This window comes from Lepus europaeus, chromosome X, assembly GCF_033115175.1.
Source record: "Lepus europaeus isolate LE1 chromosome X, mLepTim1.pri, whole genome shotgun sequence".
In the NCBI taxonomy this organism is placed as follows: Eukaryota; Metazoa; Chordata; class Mammalia; order Lagomorpha; family Leporidae; genus Lepus; species Lepus europaeus.
This window is the reverse complement of record NC_084850.1, coordinates 130,085,985-130,100,427: the sequence shown is the minus strand read 5'-3', so window position 1 is coordinate 130,100,427 and position 14,443 is coordinate 130,085,985. Positions and strand designations below refer to the sequence as shown.

The 14,443-nt window shown below is 49.1% G+C and overlaps 1 non-coding gene across 1 annotated transcript; it reads right to left on the bottom strand.

The window, feature by feature from the left end:
• Nucleotides 1-2,016: 2,016 nt before the first annotated feature.
• On the bottom strand, nt 2,017-2,089 carry TRNAV-UAC (transfer RNA valine (anticodon UAC)). Its single transcript has one exon. It is a non-coding gene; the product is annotated as a tRNA-Val (tRNA).
• Between the last annotated feature and the right edge of the window lie 12,354 nt (nt 2,090-14,443).

Genomic DNA, 14,443 nt, shown 5'->3' with positions numbered 1-14,443 from the left:
TAATGTGAAGGAAGCACTGGAGGGAAATAGCACCAAGAACGAGAAGGCTCAGGTCTTAATCTTTTCCGTTCACCTTCCAGGGGGTGACCTTGAGGGATTGCCTGCCAAATAAGCACTAACATTCTTGAACTGTATGAAAATATCAGAATGGGCTTGACGCTGTGGCGTAGTGGGTAAAAGCCCTTGCCTGTGATGCTGGCATCTCATATGGACGCCAGTTTGAGTCCCAGATGCTCCAGTTCTCTTCTATGGCCTGGAAAAGCAGTAGGAAGATGGCCCAAGTGCTTGGGCCCCTGCCTCCCACCAGGAATACCTGGAAGAAGCTCCTGGCTCCTGGATTCAGCTTTGGCCCAGACTAGTCCTGGCCTTTTGGGGAGTGAACCAGTGGATGGAAGATCTCGCTGTCTTGCCTTCTCTCTCCGTGACTCTGCTTATTCAAATAAATGCATCTTAAAAAATTAAAAAAAAAAGTAAATAAAGATAAAGAGAGGCCGTGCAGCCTGGTAGGGCTAAGAACAGATCACCAAGCAAATCCCATGCGGCCACTTGCTCCTCGGGACCTCTAGGCGAGGTAGTTAACGTCTCTGCCTCAATTTTCTCACCTGGAAGATGCTGATAAGAATGCCTACTTCACAGGGCTGTTTTGAGGCTTAAATGGGACGTAATATGCCAAACACTCATAACATGCTTGACATAATTATTATAGTCATTAAGAATAAAATTGCTGGGAGGTTTTGTTTTTTTGTTTTTGTTTTTGTTTTTTTTTTTTTTTTTAAAGATTTCTTTATTTATTTGAAAGGCAGAGTTACAAAGACAGGGAGAGAGATCGTCCATCTACTGATTCACTCCCCAGATGGCCACCAGGGCTGTAGCTGGGGCGGCCGGGAGCCAGGAGCAGGTGCAGGGGTCAGTAGGTACAGAGTTTCAGCTTTGCAAGGTGGATGAGTTCTGGAGGTCTGTTGCACAGCATTGTGAGCAGCTTGGACACCACTGAGCTGCACACCTAACAAGGGACAGAAAGAAAAAGTCAATGAAGCGACTGCTAACAACAGATGAAGTCATGTGTTATACCCGAGTTAGAAGCTGCTGCACATTTATACACTGAATACAGAAAAGTATGAGGAAAAATGCAAAGAAGAGCGAGCGCCTCCTTCTTCGCCTAATTCTTTGCCACCACGTCAGTCAGACAATCCCAGGGCCCTTCCTGTTCTCAAAGATGAAAAAGGCCAATATTTAAAAGCAAACAAACAATAAGCCACACCCCCAAATGAAACTACAATGAAATAATCAAGAGGAGCACAAAGGAACTAGGAAACGTTTGGTGGTTCAATCAGCATTTGGGGATGCCTACAAGCCTGTGGTTTGGTCTATGGGTTCTTCATGAGCCAGACAAGTATGTATTGTGCTAAACCTACTGCTGTATTAAAGAAAAGCCAGTTCCCTAACCTGGGCCATGTAAATTATCGCAGTGTTTTGGTATTACAAGTACTACAGCAAAGCGAGTCTTTGTGTCTTCACTGTCCCACTCACCAAATTCAGCATTTTCCTGAGTGGATATGTAAGGTAATGAAAAGGAGTACTTTTTTTCCCCTACTCTGTATTTTAGAGTTTAATGACAAACTTGCCATCATGATCCTAATAAACCTTTAATAATTGGACACAGCCAAAGCGCTGCTGCGTCGCCACGTTTGGGTTGGCGGCTTTGTTGAGCCCCCCCCCCCCCCACTCCCCGAAAGCGCCCACCCTTCCGCGGCAGGAGAGGCGGGAGAGTGGCCGGCCCTGCCGGGCCCCCTCGGGACTACGACTCTACCCTGCCCCCAGCCTCGCCAATTTCTCAGGTGGGTGAATGGCGGCCCTGACCTTTGACGGATAGGTGTGTGGGGAGGTATCTGTCATTTCACTTCTGTGATAAAAATATGTCAAAATTTTTTAAATGGAAAGCAGGGACACCTACAGTTTTTTCTCATTCACTTGTTCAAGGGTTGAACATGGCATAAAATAAATCTAGTACAACCTTGGTTCCACTGGGGCTCGAACCCAGGACCTTCTGCGTGTAAAGCAGACGTGATAACCACTACACTATGGAACCCTCACGCTTGGTGGTGGCGTTTCCAGCTTAGTCATAGTCTTACTTCAGACCGAATGTTCACGTCGAGGCCCCGCCCCTCGGCTACGGCCCCGCCCCGGCCCCCGCCCCGGCCCCGCCCCGGCCGGGCGTCGCCTCTCGCCGCGGCGCGGAGGGCGCGAGCAAATCGGGCCTCGGGCTCGGACGTTTTGGGAGGCTGGCCCTCCCGACCTACTAGGAGGACGCCGGTCTTCTGTGACCCGCGAGGCCGGCGCCCCGGGCGTTCTCCCGGCCGGCGGCGCTGCCCTCTTAATCACGCGTCTCCACACTTTCCCTCAACGGGGGCGGCGGCCTGGCGGGCAGGAGCGCACCCCGCCTCGGCACGGCTGTTTGGCTCAGCTCGTGAGGAACGCGCACTTTCTCAGTTTCCGCACGGGCACGCTGGGCCTGGCCCGCCCGACTGACTTGCCCCGTCCGAAGTCAGAGCGTCCCTCCTTCGCGTTTCGCGGGAGGCCTTGAGTAGAGAGCACAGGAGCGCCCCTCGCAGCCAAAGACTGAGGCAGCGCGAGGCTGAGGGGGCTGAGGGGTGACCCCGGAGGGCATTTTTTACGTTGGCATCTGTTTTGCCCAGGTTGGAAGAGGCCGGCCACTGGTTAGCCTGCCTCTTGCTGCCCGTGACCGGTCCCCGGCGTTCTTCCCCTCCCGAGGCCGCCAGGACATCCGGGTCTCAGGGCTTGGGGTGAGTCCCGTTTGTCCAGGGCTGGGAGTCCGCGCCAGCAACAGAACTTGAGGGGCCCGGTGCTTAGTGCAGATTCCGCAGGCCCAGCCCTGAGCGACTGCACCTGCCGCGAGCCTCCAACACTGTGGTCTGGGGAAGAGGCAGGGCCCCTCCGTGGGCTGGCTTCTTACCTCCTCCGGGGCTTGTGTGGATGGAGCTTCCTTGCCACCCCGGGGATTGCTTTCCGTCCTCAAGCTGGGAAACCCACCTGAAGCCGTTTGCAGGGGCCTCTTGAAGCGCCCGTGTGCACTTGGCCGGCAGGCTTCGTCCTCGGAGGCAGGATGAGGGTGCAGTGGTACGGACTGGACGCAAGCACCGCCCTCAGGCAGCTCCTTCTCCCCGGAGGAAACAGGTGGGTGCCAGGAGCACTGCTGTGGGGGTCATCTGGCTGGTAGTTCCGTCTGGGCTACTCTGGAGCCGCTCAGTTTACCTCCCAAGTCGCAGTCTCTTCCTTTGCGAATCGCAAGGGCTGCCCTAGATACCCTCGCTTCCACTTCCGGGTCTAAGAGATAACCCCATTTTCCAGGTGGGACAACTGAGGCCGATATCTGCCATGTAATTCCCACCCCCCTCCCCCCCCAGTTTTCTTTGTGGCCACTTCCTGTCTGCCTTACAATTAGGGAGGCCTCGGAGCACTTGTGCCTAGACGGTGACCCATCAGTGATCAGCCTCAGCTGGAAGAGAAATTCACAAAAGTCCCATGTTTCCTGCTAGTCGGTGAGCCGAAATGACTCCTGAAAGGCCAAGAATAATACTACATCCCACCTGTTTCCAAAAGCTGATCGGTCCGTGACAAGGCTGCCAAGATTGGCCCTAACATTACACCCACCAGTTGTGTGGCGGTTTGTGTCTGGGGAATGCTTTGCTGTCCCGCCAGCTTTCTGTCTGCCCTTGGCTGGACAGGAGCGTTTGCCAAGTGCAAGCTTCGGCCGAGCTCCCTCTTTGACACTCCAAGTAGAAAGCAAGCCGGTGCCCTCGGATGTATGCAACTCAAGTTTCTGCCTTTAGCGACAAGTTCTTGTTCCGCTTTTCCACTGCGAGCTGCAAGCAGACTTGGGTTCCCTCTCCCTGGCCCTCTCAAGGTGTAGTCCCATGTGTCTTTTTAGGAAAGATCAGTAGGGGTTATGCACCACTTTCACGTGCAGGCCTGGGCAGCAGCCTTGGGCAGCAGCCATGCTAACTAGCACTGTTGTTCAGCTGAAGAAGTTGAAGCCAAAGAGTCTGAATGTCTTGCTTGTGATCACTAGCCGGTAAGTGGCAGGGCTGGGCTCATACTCACCTTCTGAGACTAAAGTGATTATGGAAGACTCAAGCCCACAAAGGCTACGTGTGGTCCCCATAGCAGTGGCACTGGTCCCTTGGCATATTCTGTAGACATGCCAGTGAGGAAATGAAGTGAAATTTTCAAAAGGAGAAACCAAGAGCCTGCCGGAAACAAACTGTCGATGACTTTCACTTTGAAACCATCAGGGTCGGGGATGCCTGAGATGGCCACGATTTTGCCTGGCATGTCACCACAAGCATCTGGGAAACCATGAGAAAAATACAGAAACAGACCAGTAAGTAAAGATTAGAAGGCGCTGAGCCTTTCTGAGTTCCCCGATTTCTCAGATGTGCAGCGTTTGGCTTCGCTGGCGAAGGGTCATTTGACCAGAGAAACCACAGCTGCAAACACTGAGCTGCGAAAGCTTAGCTCACCTGATTCCATTTAGTGATCGTAGTCTGTCCTTCAGTGAGCACTGAGCGTTCACTAAGAAAAGTGAGTCATTGCCTTAGCATGGCGGAACTTGCCTTCCCATGTGTTGCTTTTGGCCACCCACTTTTTCATAGTGCCTTGTTATTCCTCTTTTCACCCAGCTCAAATTCTGTGGTCAAAACAAAACAAAACAAAACACCACAAAAGTTAGAACCAGCACTCCCATCCATTGATTCCATTGCATTGCATTGATTCCATTGATTCACACCCCCCCCCCAAATACAGGCAACAGCCAAGCTTGGGCCAGGGCTGAAGCTGGGAGTGGGGAACTTGGTCCAGGTCTCCCACGTGGGTGGCAGGAATCTGATTGAGCCATCACTGTCGAACTTCTAGGGTCTGCACTAACAGGAAGCTGGAGTCAGGAACCGAACCCAGGTACTCCAATACCAGATGCGAGTATCTTAGCCACTAGCTAAATGTTGCCCCTCTGTGGTCATTTGTTTGCCCCTTATTGCCCCCTTTCAAAAGAAGGGTCTTCAAAAAGTTTGTGACAAAGGCACTAGTCAGCTTTGCCTTACTACAGCTAAAAGAACCCGACAGGAGCTCACTTTCAAAGGAAGAGTTCTTTTCCCTCACAGTTCGGGACTATCACTGGCCCCATTGGTGTGATGGGGGTGGCAGGCTGTTGGCAGAGGAAGGATCACGTGGTGAACCAGGAAGCAGAGAGAGGAAGCTAGGCCCAGCTCGGCTTTCATAACCAGCCCTCTTGTGAGAACTGTCTTCTGAGGGCATCTCCCACTGACCTAGAGACTAGATGCCATCATTAGGCCAAGTCCCCATCCTGAATGCATGAACCATTAACATCAATTGATTGACGATTAACATAAGACTCTGAGGACCAAGTCCCCAATACATGGGGCTTTGAAGGACACCCAAACAGTTATCGAAACCATAATATATACTATGAGGAAACTACACATGAATTTCCTTTTTTTTTTTTTTTGCACTAAAATACACTCATTTCATTCCATTTCTCTACAGCCTTTTCGAAGTACCCTTGCACTTTGGCAAAACCACAGTCTGTTAGATCCATCTCTCCCCTACTCCATCCCTGGATATGGCCCAAGAAAAACATAAATGCAGGTGGAGTGGTTTCACATTAAATTCGTGACTGCTCACCTCAGGTGGACCTTCCGTGCAGCCCAGATTCGTGTCCACTTCTCGGGGACAGCTTCCTGTCTTCTCTCCTTAACCCCCCTGTACCTCCTCCCCGAGTGTCCACTACAGCTGCTCAGCCTGCTTCCTGTTTCAGCGAGAGAGTGGAAGCAGTCAGCAGAGAACGCCTGCAAGTGCCCATCCCGTGTGCCAGCAGCCGGTGGACTGGGGCCGGGTGACTGTCGCAGGGCCTGGCCTGTGCATTGTAGGATGTTCAGTAGCTTCCCTGGCCTCTTCTCACCAGATGCCTAGAGCAACCATTCCCCTCATCAAGCACCACCCAGTCAGGAAAACCCAAAATGTACCCTGGGAGGCACTGTCTTTGGAGCCATTTGTTTGTTATGAGTGGGAGCGGGAGTGCTACTGGCATCTAGTGGGTAAAGGCCAAAGGTGCTGCTAAACATCTGACCATGCACGGACAGCCCCACCACAAAGAATCACCCAAATGTCCGCAGTGGCACAGTTAGGACTCCTGCTAGCTGGCTTGTCTGCGTTCTTTGGAAAGCCAGCCTCTGCCCTGCGCGCTGGATCCCTCCTGCTCTGCCTCCTCTAGGCACTCCAGCCAACAGTTGCCCCTCTTGCTTCTGCCTCATTTGGCCCCTCTTTCTGATCACTGTCAGCAGCATACAGACACTCTAATTTCCGTCCGTGTTCAAAAAGATAATCTCTTAATCCTATTTCCGACTCTAGCTCCTTAGTTTCTCTCTTCTCCTTTATAGCAAAATTCGATTTGTTTTCAGTGCTCACTCCAAGTCCACTCCCCACGTTGGCGCCAGCTCCCATGCTCCTCTGAAATTCCTTGGATCCAGGTCACCAGTGACTTCTCCATGGCTGCACAGACCAGTTCTTCATCTTGTTTGATTGCTGAACAGCATTTGAAATAGTCGGCCACTCCCTCACCCTTGAGGCATTTTCCTCTGTTGGCCCTCTGGTCATGTAGGTTTCCATTTCCTACCACAGGCTTACTCCTTTTCTACCACCTTTGTTACATCCTCCTCTTTGACCTGTAAACACAAGGCCACGGCAGCTCAGGTCTGTCCTTGGGCTTCTGTGTTCATCCTCTCCATCCTGGTGGCTTCATTCACTCTGATGGCTTTGAATACCATCTGTAACCTAGGCAATTCCAAATGTGTAGTCCAGACTTTTCTCCCAGACTGTAAACCTACATATTCACCATCTCCATTTAGATGTCTAATAGGCATCTCACGCTTGTTATGTCTGCGCCCAAACTCCTGACCCTTGAAATCTCCTCACTCAGTCTCTCTTCACTCAGATAATGGCAGCTTCATCTTTCTGATTAATTTAGGCCTGCAGTTTAGATCGCGCTTGATTCTTCTCACACCCCAAATGTAATCTTGCTTAGCAAATCCTATCCACTCGGCCTTCAAAGACAACCTGTAACCTGATAGCTTCCTTCCTTCTCCCTGCGACCACTCTAATCCAAGCTACCATCACATTTTGCCTTGACCATTGCCAATAACCTCATATCCCGATCTCCCAGCTTCTGCCGCTGTCTCCCTATGGACTGTTCTCCACACAGTAGTCAGGGTGTTCCTTTTACAACCTGAGTTAGATCGTGTTATTCCTCTGTCCAAAACCCTTCAAAGGCTCCTCACCTTAACTAGAATGAAAGTCAGAGCTGGGGAAGTTGTGTGGGATGCTAGGTTCGACTTCTGTCCCTGTCCCGGTTCTAGCTTCCTGCTGATGCAGACTCTGGGGGGCAGCAGGACTGAGATGGCTCAGGTACTTGGATCCCTGTCACCCCTGTGAGAGACCTGGATTGAGTTTTTGGCTCCTGGCTGTAGCCTGGCCTGGCCCTGGCCATTGTGGGCATTTGGGGAGTCAACCAGAGGATGGGAGGTATCTCTCTCCATCTGTCTCTGTCTCTCTGCCTTTCATAAAAACAAGTTTTCCAGTTGCTTCTAAGACCTTAGCTGATGAGATGTGGTTAGTGTTTGCCTTTTCTTCTACTCATCTCTAGCTACATTTTGACCTGTTTGCTCTCCTTCAAGCACAGAAGCCTCTCCTGCCTCAGGGCCTTTGCATCTTCTGTTCTTTCAGCCTTGAACACTCTTGGCTAAGATCACCCCATTGCTTGTTTTCTCACCTTGATCAGGTATTTGCCTAGATATCTTCTCAGTGAGGCCTTTCTGTTTGGAATTGCTGTTACTGATTAAATATCCCTTATCTGAAATGCTTGAGGTCAGAAGTGTTTTAGGTTTCTTTTTTTTTCAGATTTTGGAATATTTGGATATACATACTGAGGTATCTTGGGGATGGGACCCAAGTCTATGCACAAAAGTCATTTATGTCACATATATATCTTGTATTCATAGGCTAACTTTATATAAGTAGGTAGGTAATTTTATACAAAATGGTTCATTCACCTGCATGTTGACTGTGACTTGTCAAATGAGGTCAGGTGTGCAGTTTTCGACTTGTGACGTTATGTCGGCACTCAAACGTGTTGGATTTTGGAGCACTTGATTCTGGATTTTCAGAATAGGTATACTCCATGTGTATCCCTTCCCATGCAGCCTAGAAACTTGGGCCCTCCCCTTTCCTGCTTCTCTTTCTCCACAGCATTTACATTTTTTTTTTAAAGATTTATTTATTTGAAAGTCAGAGTTACACAGAGAGGGAGGAGAGGCAGAGAGAGAGAGAGAGAGAGAGAGAGAGAGAGAGAGGTGTCTTCCATCCACTGGTTCATTCCCCAACTGGCCACAATGGCCGGAGCTGTGCCGATCCAAAGCCAGGAGCCAGGAGCTTCATCTGGGTCTCCCACGTGGGTGCAGGGGCCCAAGGACTTGGGCCATCTTCTGCTGCTTTCCCAGGCCACAGCAGAGAGCTGGATCGGAAGTGGAGTTGCCAGGTCTCAAACTGGCACCCATATGGAATGCCGGCACTGTAGCGGCCTAACCCACTACGCCACAGAGCCACACAGCATTTAAATTTCAAGACAATATTCATTTTTGTTGTCTGTCCCCACCATCCTTGACTAGAAGGAAAGTTCCAGGCGGGCATAGATTTGGTTTCATTTGCTACCAGATTCCCAGGGCCTAAATAGTTCCTAGCACACAGTAAGTGCTGTGCAAGTATGTCAATATGTCTTCAAAGAGTTTGTCCGTAATCAGAATGACTCAAATCAGGTCAATCAGTACCAATTATAGTTCATCCTGAGGCTTTTGCTTGAATTCCTCAAAAGAGACATTTCCTTGTTCACCCTGATCTTGAACTTGAGGTGATCCAGAAGCTGGAAGTTTTGCTGCCATCTCACTATTGCATTGTGTGACAGCACTTAGTTGCCTACAACAGAATCTTCTAGTTCAAAATAGTCATTTCTCTTCCTCATGGAGAATTTGTACACCATTGATAGACCTGACCAAGTGATTTGCTTTGGCCAGTTGAATGTAGGCAAAAATGATATGTCTGACTTCCAAGCAGAAGGGCCAGTGTGGCTCACTACTTCTGGTTTGCCCCTTCACTATGAGAGCAGGAATGCCCCAGAGACAGTAAAGACTACGTGTTACCCGGCTGCAGCCCACACACACTGGCCATGGACAGGGAATGAAAAACAGAGCTTTAGTATCGTAAGCCACTAAGATTTGGGAATTTTTGTTACCAAGGCCTAACAGCACCCAAACTGTTTCAATAGCCGCACTAGTTTGTTAACGGCTCTGTGGTGATTTACAGGATCTCCAAGAAGGCTGTGGTGAGTTCAAAGGCAGGAACGATGTCCAGATCTCTGCGAGGGACTGCAGCGACATGGACTCCCACTGCTGCCTCCTGGGACTATAGATTTAGCACCTCCAGTGATGACGTAGAGTCCCTACCACTGCCGTTTCTGAAAACTAGAAATCTGTGCCGCTCACCTTGTCAGGAGATGGCTTTGGGGACCCCTCTGCTTCTCGTGGCGCCCCTGTGAAGGCTGGGCAGAGGTCACGTGCCTGTTCTCTTGCTATGAGCATGGTTAGAAAAGTGCATTTCTTGTTTCTACTTTAGGGAGGTAAGAGTCCATCGTGAGGTATTACCAAAATCCTGGGAGGAGCTTCAACAGTTAGTGGTGACCACAGAGCTGAAGACAGCTTGAGGCCCGAGGACGGAGCCAACTCCAAGGGATTGCGGCTGAGTGCTATCGTTTACGTCCTTGACCAGGGCAGGCCAGAAGTACACCCACCGACTCTCCATCATTTGAGGGCTGCACTCCCAGTTTGCTTCAGCCAGGAATGGGTTTACAGAGACTTGCAGCAGAAGAAGCCGAATGGTGCGTGTCTGTGATGGACGGGCATAGGCACGGTGGCTGATCTTGGTGCCCTGGCTCGGATGCTTGGAAGTTTTGGTTGTTCTCAGTTCCCAGCAAATGATGGTCATGGCAACAGCTACTTCTGGGAGGTTAGGGTTCGCGTCTCCCTGTCTTCTAGGGAGCCAACTGTTCTCTGATGCAGCAGGGCACTTGCTCACGTGTGGCACAGTACCCAGCATAGGTAAAGGTTATAATGCAGGCAGCATATCTGGCAGACACTGCTGATTGCTTATCCAATACCCGTTCTTCTTTTCCTCGATAGCAAAAACTTCTATAGTACTTGCTATGTATTCGGGACTAAGCTAAGCTCTTGACTCCTATTAACCCATTTTATCCTCGCAATCACCCTGTGAGAAGGGTACTGTTGTTTTGCTTAGTCTGCAGGTGAGAAAAACAAGGCATAGAGCAATTAGGTAACTTGACTAAGTCACACAGCTAAAAAATAAAGGAGGGCTTTAAGCCTAGGCCCTCTGGCTTCATAGGGTGTGTTTAACTTCTGCATTGTATTGCCTGCTTTTGCTTGGTTTGGCAATGTGTCCAGCTAAAACAGCTTGATTCCCCAGGCTCCCTTACAGCTCGGAGAGGCTAGTGACACAGTTCTGCCACAGGTATGCAAATAGATGGACTTCAAAACCCTTTTTTTTAAGATTTATTTATTTATTTGAAAGAGTTACAGACAGAGAGGGAGAGGGAGAGAGAGAGATATCTTCTCTCTACTGGTTCACTCCTTAGATGGCTGCAACGGCCAGGGCTGGGCCAGGCCAAAGCCAGGAGCCAGGAGTTTCTTCAGGGTCTCCCATGTGGGTGGCAGGGACCATCTTCTGCTGTTTTTCTCAGGCACATTAGCAGAGAGCTGGATTGGAAGTGGAGCAGCCGGGACTGGAACCGGTGCCCATATGGGATGCTGGCGTCACAGGCGGCATATTTACTGGCTATGCCTCAATGCTGGCCCCAAAAGCATTTCTTTAAAAGGAGGTTGACTCAGTTGTATGACCCATTTGTCCCTTAGTTCTTTATTTTCTGCACTGAATGTGGATATGATACTGGAGGCAGAGCAGCATTTCATGATCATGACTTGACAATTCTCTGAAGTAGAAAGCTACATGGCTTGGCTGAAAGAGGAAGGTAGCTGGATTTTCTGCTTCCAGATTCCTTGTTAAATATGCAATAAAACCTCTAATTTTAAATACCACCATTTAGTGAGAGGTTCAGCTACTTGAGGGAAAATATAAACTCTACTGATTGAACATCCCTTTATTTCCCCCCTGTAGCTGTCTCTTACACCATTTTGACAATATTGGTCATGTGCCCACCATCTATTGAGGGATTGCCTTGTGTTCTAGGCCCTTGATAGAAATTGCTATCACATGCCTTCAGTGTAGCTAGGCACAGAGTGTTGGGCAGTGTGAGAACTTTAAAGTACACTAGTCCCACCTTTAATTGTGGCTTCCTTTTCTGTGATTGCAATTACCTGCAGTCAACTGAGACCCAGAGGTATTACATGGGAAATTCCATATTCTGAAAGACCACAGTCACATAAACTTTTATAACAGTATATGGCTAGAACTCTTCTATTTTATTATTAGTATTGTTAATCTTTTGCTGTGCTAATTTATCAGTTAACATGTATCATAGGTATGAATGTATGTATGTATGTATAGGAAAGCACATAGCACATATAGGGTTCAGTACTCTTTGGTTTCAGGCATCGGCTGGAGGTGTTGCAATGTATCCCCCACTGATGGGGGGGGGGACTACTGTCCAGGACATGCCCCCAGCTCAAGAAGTTTGAAATACATGAGTTAGTTCAAAGGACTCATTTGTTCCAAGATATTAATGGAAGATAATGGCTTGATGTGGTTTTCCTAATGTAAGGTGTTACTGGGTTTTATTTAGAGCCCTGTCTCCTCTCTCTTAAAAAAAAAAAAAAAAAAAAAAAAAACTTGAAAGAGGAGAAGGCAGATAGAAGTGGGGACAGGGTGATGTGCAAAAGCTTGTCCAATAGTGAGGAAGGCCTTGTGTGGTATTCGTCTCAAGGCCAGCTGTATATAATCTTCAAAACTACCCACGGTCACGTCAATGGGATTGGATTTTACAGAGGTATGGAGAGAAACACATCAGCTCAAAATACTTTGTCTCCCACCCTTTCTCATTTACCTGTCTTGAGGTGTCCCTTGTTTTTTAAGCCACTCCCCCAGGACTGTGTAACTGATCAGAGAACAATCTGGCAACTCCACTGCTAGAGAAACTGTGACCACGGCCAGTGCTAATCGGTGATGGGAATTGAACTGGACTACTCCCACAACCCTTATTGTCTGACTTGGATTTCCATGTGGAGTTTTTTTAAGATTTATTTTTATTTGTTTGAAAGGCAAAGTTACAGAGAGAGGGGGAGGGGGGAAATCTTCCATCAACTGGTTCACTCCTCAAATGGCCACAATGGCCAGGGCTGGGCCAGATGGAAGCCAGGAGCTTCTTCTAGGTCTCCCATGTAGGTGCAGGGACCCAAGCACTGGGGCCATCCTCTGCTGCTTTCCCAGGTGCATTAGCAGGGAGCTGGTTTGGAAGTGGAGCAGCCGGGGCATGCTTGCATCACAGATGCCAGCTTTACCTGCTACGCCACAGTGCTGGCCGCCCGTGTGGATTTAACTGCAAATACAGTAAGACTCACCTCCAAGCTGTTCTCCATAGCCCAGTGGAAAGATTTCAAGGGTGGTGTAGGTGTTAAAAGCACATTGGGTGTTTTTATTAGTGATCTTCAGTATTTGGGATCTTTTTTGGTACAATTAGAGTGTAGTCTGAAGGCTATGTACAATAATGACACCAAAACTAATCAGTAGGCTGTGCAACTCGCTCAGAGGCTGTCTGCAGGCTACCAGCTCTCCTCGGCTAAATCCTGTGACAATGCGGCGGGCTCTGTTTTGTGCAGAATGAGCAGGCTGCCATGACAACTGTCTGTGAATATTATTGCAATATTAGTCATAGGTTTCCATCGCCAGCCTCTGGGTCCAGTGTTCATTTTAAAGCCCGGATTCATATCTGTTCTTAATGGACTTCTCCTAGACATGTTTACAAAAAACAAAAACATTTTCACCTGGCTAACTTTTTTTTTCTTGGAAGAGAAATGTGAATGAATGCACAAAAGCAAATTCACTGTGGCTTTTGATTGCTGTTGTTCTCCTTTGCAAAGGTGATGTGGATATGAATCTACATTGTGCTTGACTGTAGGTTTTCTGAACGAGATGCAGTCTAGTGCCGAGTTTGGAAAGTCCCCTTTAGGGAGGTAGTCCCTACATTAAAATGCTCTTCTCGCAGTGTCAGAAAAGATCCAACTCAAGCGGAGTTAGAGAAACCAGTTTCAGATGAATATGGAATGAAAATTCCAGAGGTATGATTTGATGCAGGGCTTTACGACGGAGGGCTCCAGTCCCATCTCCCTGCCCTTCCCCTGCTCTGTCCTTTGCCATCTGTCATTTTCACCCCACCACCCCACCCCAGACTAGCTCTCCTCCTAGCTGTGACCTTGCTTAGAGAGCTTGGGGGAGATGAGTGAGTCTGTCCTAGCGCTCTCTCCAGGGGCTCTGGAAGCCGCTTGCCTTGTCTAGCTTAGCTCCCTGCTTACGCTGAACGCTGAATGGGGCTTTTGCTGAGAGAGGAGGATGTGCTAACTGCCTTAGGCCTAAGTGATTTGCCTGATCCTGAACAATCCCTGTTGCTTGGGAAGTAGACTATGCTAATTGCCTTTAGTCTATCAGGGCCCACACTTTCAGAGTGGGAAGTTGTCTCCCTCCAGGAGCCCAAGGTCCAAGAGGCCTTGCACATAATGTTCCCTAATTCCAAAGAAACAACTGAGAGAGACTCGAGTGTGTTTTACTTAAGGGAGTGACCAACAGTAGCTGGTCCATCGGTAATCCATGTTGCCTTGTCAGAGTGCACAGTATTAAGCAAGCAGTAAACAACAGACATAATTGGTTCTCAGTCAAAGCAGCCGGGGCATGTGCCCCAGTGTTCTGCAAAAACAAGGCTTTCAACACAAGGACACGAGCCACAGTGGTTGGCAGCTGACAGTGACCTTCCCCTTCGGCTTCTACTTAAGATATTTACCCTAAGAGCAGTGGGATGCCTGGCCTAGAGGCCACTCCAGCTGCCCCCATGGAATGCTCTTTCTTAGGGGGAAGGGTAGCATGGTGGGCTTCCCGCACAGGGGTGGCGTCAGTCTTGTGCAAAGCACACAGCTGAGAATTGGGCAAGGGTTGATTTCCAAAAGGAAAATTGGGGTCCTGTTACAAAAAGGTTAGGGGGATCTTTGCAAGGCACCTGGTTAGGAAATGGAATACTGGCCGAGTAATAATAATAGTAACAGCTGATGTGTTGTGAATGCTATCA